We start from the raw sequence: 10,000 nt of genomic DNA on the forward strand, positions 1-10,000 counted from the left end.
GTTACTGAATACATATTCTGTTTTGTTACATATATCTGAAAGTTACTGAATACATGTTCTGTTTCGTTACATATATCTGAAAGTTACTGAATACATGTTCTGTTTCGTTACATATATCTGAAAGTTACTGAATACATATTCTGTGTTGTTACATATATCTGAAAGTTACTGAATACATATTCTGTTTTGTTAACTATATCTGAAAGTTACTGAATACATATTCTGTTTTGTTACATATATCTGAAAGTTACTGAATACATATTCTGTTTAGTTACATATATCTGAAAGTTACTGAATACATATTCTGTTTTGTTACATATATCTGAAAGTTACTGAATACATATTCTGTTTTGTTACATATATCTGAAAGTTACTGAATACATATTCTGTTTTGTTACATATATCTGAAAGTTACTGAATACATATTCTGTCTTGTTACATATATCTGAAAGTTACTGAATACATATTCTGTGTTGTTACATATATCTGAAAGTTACTGAATACATATTCTGTTTTGTTACATATATCTGAAAGTTACTGAATACATATTCTGTTTTGTTACATATATCTGAAAGTTACTGAATACATATTCTGTGTTGTTACATATATCTGAAAGTTACTGCATAAGAATTCTGTGTTGTTACATATATCTGAAAGTTACTGAATACATATTCTGTGTTGTTACATATATCTGAAAGTTACTGAATACATATTCTGTTTCGTTAACTATATCTAAGTTACAACTGAAAGCTCTTATTTTTACCCCAAAGAGTGAATAAATGCTATACTGCAATTTAAAAGGCAGTTTCTACTGTTTCTATCAAATTGCAACCCCCCTCCCCCAAGATCAGGTGGAGGGGTCCTCAGGGTAGATCAAAAATACGCCGTGGGGGGTCCAGGACCCCCAAAAGGTGGAGAACCACTGGTCTATATTACAGTCCCACACTGCTCTGCCACTTCACATCCAATCTACCCCGGAAGTCACAGCGGACGTAGTATTCTTCGTGTGTATTATTCATCCATGCGCCATCTTGTTGCAGTTGGGCGCTCTTGTCTGTTTCAGGGTAAAATTTTGCAAGTTTAAATTTAGAGACAAGAATCGGATGCAGAACCTTAAACCGGATTAGACTCAGAAGGGCACAGGAGGGAGGAAGAGCAGTTGACACGTGCAGTGGCCCACTCCCACCAGCCATCACCAAGCTTTGTACCCGACTCTTTCTCCCAGGCGCACTTTAAATTGCTAAGAGCACGGTCTTCGAAAGATGTAATTTGGTTATAGATCCACGAGCGAAGTCTTCCAGGCGTGAGAGGAGTTGCAAGGAGCGCGTCCATGCCAGATTTGGGTGGTAATAGTTGAAGTCGTGGGTCACGGTTTTTTTTAAGAATTGGCGTATTTGACTGGATGATGTAGAGGAGAAAAAAAGAAATCTTTTGGATGTTTGCTGTCAGATAATAAAGCAAAGTTTGAAAGTGCTAAGCCCCCTTTTAACCTCCCTCTCTGAAGCAGGGACTTCTTTGTGTGTGGGCCGCGGCTCCTCCATTATAAAGGTTGAGATCAAGCCGTCAGCGGAGCGGAGAAAGACTTGTGTAGAGAAAGAGTCAAACGCATAAAAAATAAAGAAGTCAGGGCAAAACATCCATTTTCACACACTGAACTCTGCCAGTAACAGATAAAGGGAATATAACCTTCCATCTCTGAAGGCCCAATCTCCCTTGTTCTACTAGGGCTGTACAATCCTCCTTATGTACTGATTTAATGGAACGAGCGGTTTCTATACCCGGGTATTTAAAACTAGCTTTAGAGAAATGAAAAGGAAGGTCACCTTAGGGATCATTAATGCCGAGTTGTCGACCGGAAAACACTCGCTCTTTGTGAAATTTAATTTACATCTGGAGAAAGCGCCCAAAGTCTTTCAATACATCTAATGTTTCTATTGCGCTCTGAGTGGCTGTTGAAGCTAGAACAGCCACTGTAAAAAATACAAATTGATTGATTGATTTCTGGCACACAGGCAACAGGGTCGGTGACATGATACAAACCCCGATTCCGATGCAGTTGGGACGTTGTGTAAAACGTGAGTAAAAACAGAATACAGTGATTCGCAAATCCTTTTCCACCTATATTCAATTGAATACACTACAAAGACAAGATATTTCATGTTCAAACTGATAAACTTGATTGTTTTTTGCAAATATTCACTCATTTTGAATTTGGTGCCTGCAACACGTTCCAGAGAAGCTGGGGCAGGGGCAACACAAGACTGGGAAAGTTGAGGAATGCTCAGAAAACACCTGTTGGGAACATTCCACAGGTGAACTGGAAACAGGGGAGTGTCATGATTGGGTATAAAAGGAGCCTCCCCGAAAGGCTCAGTCGTTCACAAGCAAGGATGAGGCGAGGGTCACCACTTTGTGAACAAACAGTCCAACAGTTTAAGAACAACGTTTCTCAACCTACAACTGCAAGGAATTTAGGGATGTCATCATCTCCAGTCCATAATATCACCAGAAGATTCAGAGAATCCAGAGAAATCTCTGCACGTAAGCGGCAAGGCCCAAAACCAACATTGAATGCCCGTGACCTTCGACCCCTCAGCCGGCACTGCATTAAAAACCGACATCATTGCGTAAAGGATATGACCACATGGGCTCAGGAGCACTTGGCAAAACCATCGTCAGTTAACACAGTTGGTCGCCACGTCTACAAGTGCAAGTTAAAACTCCACCATGCAAAGCCAAAGCCAGATATCAACACCACCCAGAAACGCCGCCGGCTTCTCTGGAGAGGAATTCAACCTCCACAGAGGGCGTTGGGTGGCAGCAGATGGGAAGGACAATTCAAGTAAGAGAGGGGCATGATCCAAGCTCACAATGGCTTTATATTCTACTGATTTAACAAAAGAAAGAAGTGTCTTGTCAGTGGGAAAAAATAATCTATTCTAGTACACAAGGGATGCACATGAGAAAAGAGTAAAAACTCTTGGGTGAAGAAATCTCCATGGATCCACACACAACCTTTTTGGTTCATATATGAAGATATGGCTTTGGACATTTTAGAGTGGGATGTATTTTTAGGACTAAAGTGGTCCAGTTTGGGGTCAATCATGCAGTTCAAGTCCCCACCTAGGATTAAATAGTATTAAGACTGTGAAAAAGGGAAGAGATTTTGGTTACAAATTCACCATTATCCCAGTTGGGGGCGTAGATGTTAAACAGTATAACTGGCATTTGGGACAGGGCCCCAGTTACTATAATATAATGACCCTGTGGGTCAGAAGTAATGTCAGTGGGAAAGAAGGGGACTTTTTTTGGTGGCTCAATATAGCTGTACCTCTGGACTTTGTCTTACATTTCGAGTGAAAGATCTGGCCCACCCAAGAGTTACGCAGTCGGATTTGGTCTAAGTCACGTAAATGTGTTTCTTGCAGAAACGCTATATCTGTCTGCAGTCCCTTCAGGTGGGAAAAAACCCTGCTCTGCTTTACTGGCCCATTCAACCCTTTCACCTTCCATGACATCAGCCTAACAGGCGTGTTCCCAATGTTACGGGAATCCGCCATTGGGGTTAGTGTTGACAAAAATGTGTATTAAGAATAGGCCTAGTATGTGTACATAGGTATGGAATGAAGTGTAAATGTAACATGAAAAAGACCACCTGAATGCTGTGTGACTTGTATGCAGGACATCAAAACACAAACGAAACAAAGGTACACCAAATCTGCCAAAATTCATGTCAATTTCAAACATTCGTTAAGTGTGGTTAGTTTAAAGGCAATCGGCACCCCCCCTTACAACCCTCGTAACCCCTTCCTTGAACACTAACACTAGGCAGTAAGAGAAAAAAAAACAACCTTCCTTTGTTTAATATATGGAAAAAACACTTTAACAGAGATACAGTAGGACACAACTTCATCTGTTTAAACACACTCGATGGAAAAACTCCTGAATAAATGACTTCTTGCTTTTTTAAAGGCATTTAACGAGTCGCTGAATTTATTCTGAAGTTGGATATAAACATGACTAATGTCTGACTGAGAGCAGAAACAAGACACACGGGGGGGAGAGAGAAGGGGAGAGAGAAGGGGAGAGAGAGAGAGTTTTGACTTTTAAAACCACTGTTATTTACACCGCATTATGAAAAAATTTCCATTCCCATCATTTCAATATAAACTAGTAAGCTGAAACAATAAATTCTCTGGCATCATTACTGTGGCTTCATCAAATAATTTAGACAACCCCCCCCCCCCGGTCTCTCTGTCACACACACACACACACACACACCATAACAAATTAAAAATTAACAACAAGTGAACCATCTTCCCTCAGGGAACATAAAACCTGAGCCCTGAAAGAGTCCAGATGACTGGTCGGGGTGTAGAAAGCGTGCTGCGTCCTCAGAGGAGCCGCCACCAAACCCTGCAGACTCTGCACCACATCAGACCAGCCATGACCTAACATCTTGTTCTTCCCGCTCCTCCAGATCGCTAGCTTAGCAGTTCCAAACAAAAAATAGACCAGAACCAGAAGCGGTCTTTTTCCTTACTGCGTATTTAGGCCCAAAAAAACAAACAAGGGGACGGAGAATTCCTCCCCCAAAGCTTCCGCCCATCCCTGCAGTACTCTGACTAAGCCCGCTAATCGAGTGCAAGAGATGCTCCAATGTTTCCCGTTGTGTACAGGGGGGGACATTCCTCCCCCGGTGCTTGGCTCCGGGTGAGCTGTGTCTGTTCGTGGCTATTGCTCGGTGTATAATCCTCCACCGGAGGTCAGCCATCCACTTCTCAACAGCAGGCTTATACGGGACCCTCTACCCGCCTTTAGGGGTACAGTCTCAAGTAAAAACCTCAGTCCACCTCGATTCCTTGACTTCAGCCAGAGAGCGAAGGTCGAGTACCTTCACACAGCTGTGATGAAGCTGCTTCTTCCCCCCAGGAGCTGAAACTACCCAGCACTGGTGTGTTCAGGGAGAGAAGCGGTCCGCCGCCCCCTCGCCACTCCTCAACAGCAGGGCTGATGATGATCAGGGAGAGGAAAACATACCCATTGTCATCATTCCATTGGTCAGCTGGAACCCACGCTCTCCGTGGCCCAGACAGGGACTGCCAGACTTCCTCCTCAGCACTCTGGAGGAGGACCTGATGTTAGCGATGCCACCCACTAAGTGTTTCCACTGACGGTTTTTTTTTTAAAAGGGCTAAATCTCCCTTCTTAGGCAGCAGAGAGAGAACTACACGCCTACGGGGAGCTGGAAGTGTCCCTTCTTTAAAAACACTCTTTAAAAATATCCAGAGGATCCTGTCCCAAAACACTCCGGCGGCGTTTAAGAAAGTCCGACGGTAAGCCGTCCGTCTATTCCCGGAGCCTTGCCCGACGCCATCTGAGACGCAGAAGCAGTCGGTTCATCCAGAGTCGCGTCCAAGCTCCATGTGTCCTGTTCTGCTGGACTCGGCCGAGGAAGGCCACATCCACACCACAGCTCTCTGCCCTCAACAAGTCTGGGTAGATGTTTCCTCATCTCAGCTGGATCTGTGGCCACCGGGAGACAAAGATACGCCATTTGGGTTTTTTTGGGGGGGGGGGGTTTCCGAACCGCTGACTTCTCTAAATTAAAGAAGAAAGTGGTTGGTGCATCCATGTGCCAGGGTCTGGTGAAGCGTTCTCGGACTCGAACTCCCGTAGCCCTCTCTTGCAGGGAGGCGTTCAGCTGCAGTATTTTACATTATTATTCTGCTGCTCGGTTTGTGAGGCAGACACATCTTCCAGGTCTCTTGTCTCTTCTTCTTCGTCTTCGAACTCCTGCACAGCTCTCCTACTGTCGGCTGTGGAATTGTATGTGTGTTGCTACCTCCCACCACTGAGTAAGAGAAAGAAAATCGTCTTTCTTAGATCTCCAATACTCTCAAAACAATTTAAAACGTTCGCAAAAATAAAGATCGTGTAATAATTTAACGTTAAAACGCCACCCGAAAAAAAAAAAGGGTCGGTTTTCCAGTGGGAGATGAAATCGGCTCCATCAAAACTAAACGATGGTCTGTAAAAGCGACGGGTGGATCTGACGATTGACAACTGGAGCAGTAAAAGATCCAGATGTGTAAAAGCTGTGTCTCATCCAGCTGCCCGACCTCGGCCATCCGACATTCTGACCCGAGTGTGCTGTCTAACCGAAGGGGGTTTCATCCGCCACACGTCAACCAAAATCGGTCGTCTTTAAGACGTGGGGGCAAAACGAGATGACCGAAGACGTGGCTCCTCTCCGGTCCTACCTAACATAGAATCAATGCAGCAACTCCAATCTCCACCCAATAAAATGCACCACCCTCCCGGATCATCCATTATCTGAACCACTTATCCTGCTCTCAGGGTCGCGGGGAGGCCGGAGCCTAGTCATTGGGCGGCAGGCGGGGAGACACCCTGGACAGGCCGTCACACAGGGCCCACACTTTGGACTCTGGGAGGAAACTTGAGCCCCCAGGGGAAACCCACGCAGACACGGGGAGACCATGCAAACTCCACACAGAGGACGACCTGGGACGACCCCCAAGTTTAGACCACCCCGGGGTTCGAACCCAGGACCTTCTTGCTGTGAGGCGACCGCGCCAACCACTGCGCCACCGTGCCGCCCTCCTGGATCAACGACACTTAATTTTTCTTTCAGTATTTTAAAAAGCCCTTCACACTCAGAGCCTTGGTTTGGCGCATAGACATGAATAAAACTAAGCCTCTATTTCAGCTTCCGCCATCAGGACTCTGCCCTTCACATTCTCCGTGCTGGATGTGTTTGCATTTAGAGTAGAAGAAAATAAAACAGCAACTCCTGCAACACAATCTGCAGCCCTGCCCGCCGTAAGCCCCGGTCTGTTTTACTTGCACCGTCACTGTGTGTTTGTCGTAGAAAGCCTACATCGTCTTTTCCGCTTGATTACCTCTGTTAGCCGGAATATTTTCCGTGCACCTCCACCGCCATTCATATTTAACGAAGCCACCCGTAAACCCCGCACACGAGAAGCGAGGCGGGCCCGTAGGAAGCCGGACGGAAAAAGACGGCAGAGATGACACGCCCAGCGTTGTATGACCGCGACACTTTTAAAATCAGGAAAAAAAAACTTCCTTCTTTCCTTTTAAACCATTTTAGCCTCGGGTACTTTCAAACCTCTCCTCAGACCAGTGACACGCTTCTTGAGACGATAAGGTTTTTTTTGCTATCCAGTAAATCTAACCCGACGACTTTCTGCAGTGTGGCGACTGACCGACTAAAACTTGCCAACATCAGGAAAGTCATTAAAATACAAGTTTACCAGTTGAGAAACGCTGTCCGTTACAGAAACACCACCAGACGCAGCTTCGGAGTCACGTTCCCCGTCGGCCACGTTACCGTGGCAACCGGCAGGCTTCATCACCCGCTCCCTCTGCCTCACTGTCCGGTCTGACCCGCAGCGTCTCGGCCTCCTGCACCGCGTCTTCCTCCCCACGTCGTCCTCCCTCTGCGCCGTCCTGACCACGGGTTCAGCCTCCACCTCCACCGCACAGGCGGAGCAGCCTCCCTCGGGCACCGCCCGCTGCTCTCCTCCCTGCTGTCAGCCACATCCCGTCTATGGGGACAAGCAATCCGCTTGTGACGCACACCTCCACACTCAAAACCCCTCATACTCCCGCAGCTAGCAGAAACCACGCAGAAACCCTCCTCGTGTTTGAGACGGACAGTCCAGATACATGAACACTTGTCTCCGCAGAGACTGAACAGGCTTCAATTTGGTGCCCTTACAGCCCAAACTCACCGTCCAGAACCCACTCGCAAACCCCCCCCCGAAGCGCCTGAGTTCTTGCACCAGCGCCTCATCGGAAATAAAAGGAGGGACTCCGAACACGGTGATCCGGGCGGAAGGCACCGCCAGCAAGGACACGAGCGTCAACTCATCATCTCCAAGCAAGCCCTTTTCCACCAGCTGGCTGACAAACTTCATAAATACAACCACCGCTTTACTCATTGACGGGGCAAACGAGATGTTTCCACGCCCCACCTGATCTCCTACCGCCAACAGCACCTGCTCCACCCTGCTACGGGGCCACGGGACGACCCTCACGCCGTGCCTCAAACACAGGGATGCCATCCCCGCCGAGAAGCCCGGCTCACCGTCCGCCCAGAACAACCGCTGGACACACACCAAACTACGATGAGAACAACCACAACTACAAAACAACCACACAATAATAAGCCCAGCTGGGAAAGAAGCAGAAAAATCGAGAAAAAGTTAAAAAAAAACTCTCCGCCAAACTAACCAAAGTCTCCACCACCAAACTCCCAGCATGCACACAGAGGGGGAGGGGGGGGGGGTTAGGCTTGGGAGGGAGACGTGTAGGTTGGCGGAGGTGAGAGGAGGAAGTGAGGAAAGACAAGAGGCGGAAAGGACGAGGGCGGGGGAGAGAGAGCGAGAGACGGAGGGAGATGGAAGAGGTAAAACTCCTGGATCACCGATCCAGTCATAAATGTCTCCTGACAGAGAGGGTGTCGACCGTCAGCAGCGCCTCCTTCCTCACATCCAACCTCCTCCTGGGTTCAGATGAGGAGAGGCTCCTGGTGCGGAGATCTGAGGCGAAATATCGATTCTCTCTCCGACGACGAGAACAGGAGGCGGGAGGTGTTTCGCCACCGCGTCGGCTAATGAGTTTGCTCGCGGTTGCTTACCCTGATGCTCCTTTCCCGTTCCCCCTCCATCTTTTTTTTATTCTTTTCCTCTCTGCTTTTTTGCTTCTCTCTCCATCTTCTCCCTCTCTCTTCTAGTCTTTCGCTCTCTTTCTCTGTCTAAGTGGATGTGTGGCGTGTGTATTGATGTGTTCAGAGTGTGGCTGTTAAAACGCCACGATGGTTTCGGACCCGGAGAGAACGGGTCCAGTCAGAGACACGTTACCTCGCTGCTGAATATATTACAAAAAGCTGTTTTCCTGAAGAAGCCGCCACAACATCTCTCCCTCTTCTCTTCAAAACAAACGCACACAACCTACCAGAGGGTGAGTGAGGATCTTGGCGATGAGGGCAACGCTCATGTGAGACGTTGTTCTTCTATCGAACACTTCCGCTTATGTCCACAGGGTGGCGCTAATTCAACAAAAAAACAACAAATCCCAAGCTCCTTGTAACTTTACAAGTGTAATGCGATGCGCTGCGCATGAGCACTCAGGTCAGGGTCCACCTTGTTGCCTAAATTTAGATTTCCCAGCTCCAAAACCTGACAAGATGGTGGTGGGTGTAAAACCGCAAACTCGAGGCCTCAAAAGAGGTTCGTCGGAAGCCTAAGGGGTGACACCACAGGCACTGTGCCCGTGTTTTTATGCTGCTTTGTCCTGTACTTCTACACTGTTTAAGCATGGGCATCCGGGTAGCGTGGAGGTCTCTTCCGTGGCCTACCAACACGAAGGTCTCCGGTTCGAATCCCCGTGTTACCTCCGGCTCGGTCGTGGCCGTGTCTGCAAGTGGGAAGCCGGATGTGGGTATGTGTCCTGGTCGCTACACGAGTGCCTCCTCTGGTCGGCCGGGGCGCCTGTTCAGGGGGGAGGGGGAACTGGGGGGAATAGTGTGATTCTCCAACACGCTACGACCCCCTGGTGAAACTCCTCACTGTCAGGTGAAAAGAAGCGGCTGGCGACTCCACATGCATCGGAGGAGGAAGGTGGTAGTCTGCAGCCCTCCCCGGCTCGGCGGAGGGGGTGAGAATGGGGCGATTGGCCAAGTACAATTGGGGAGAAAAGGGGGGAACCCCCCCCCCAAAATAAAAGACTATGTAAGCACATTAAGCAGGAAAAAGTACTCTTACTGGAGCCCAAAGCAATAAGGGCCCCTCAGACAGGCATAATGATTTATTTATTTTTATTTTGAGAAACTTTAATGATCCCCATGGGGAAATTACGCTCTGCATGTAACCCATCCTAGCTGTGTAGCTAGCAGCGGTGGGCAGCCGCCGTGCAGCACCCAGGGACCAACTCCAGTTCTCCTTGCTATGCTTCA

This window comes from Lampris incognitus, chromosome 3, assembly GCF_029633865.1.
Source record: "Lampris incognitus isolate fLamInc1 chromosome 3, fLamInc1.hap2, whole genome shotgun sequence".
NCBI lineage: Eukaryota > Metazoa > Chordata > Actinopteri > Lampriformes > Lampridae > Lampris > Lampris incognitus.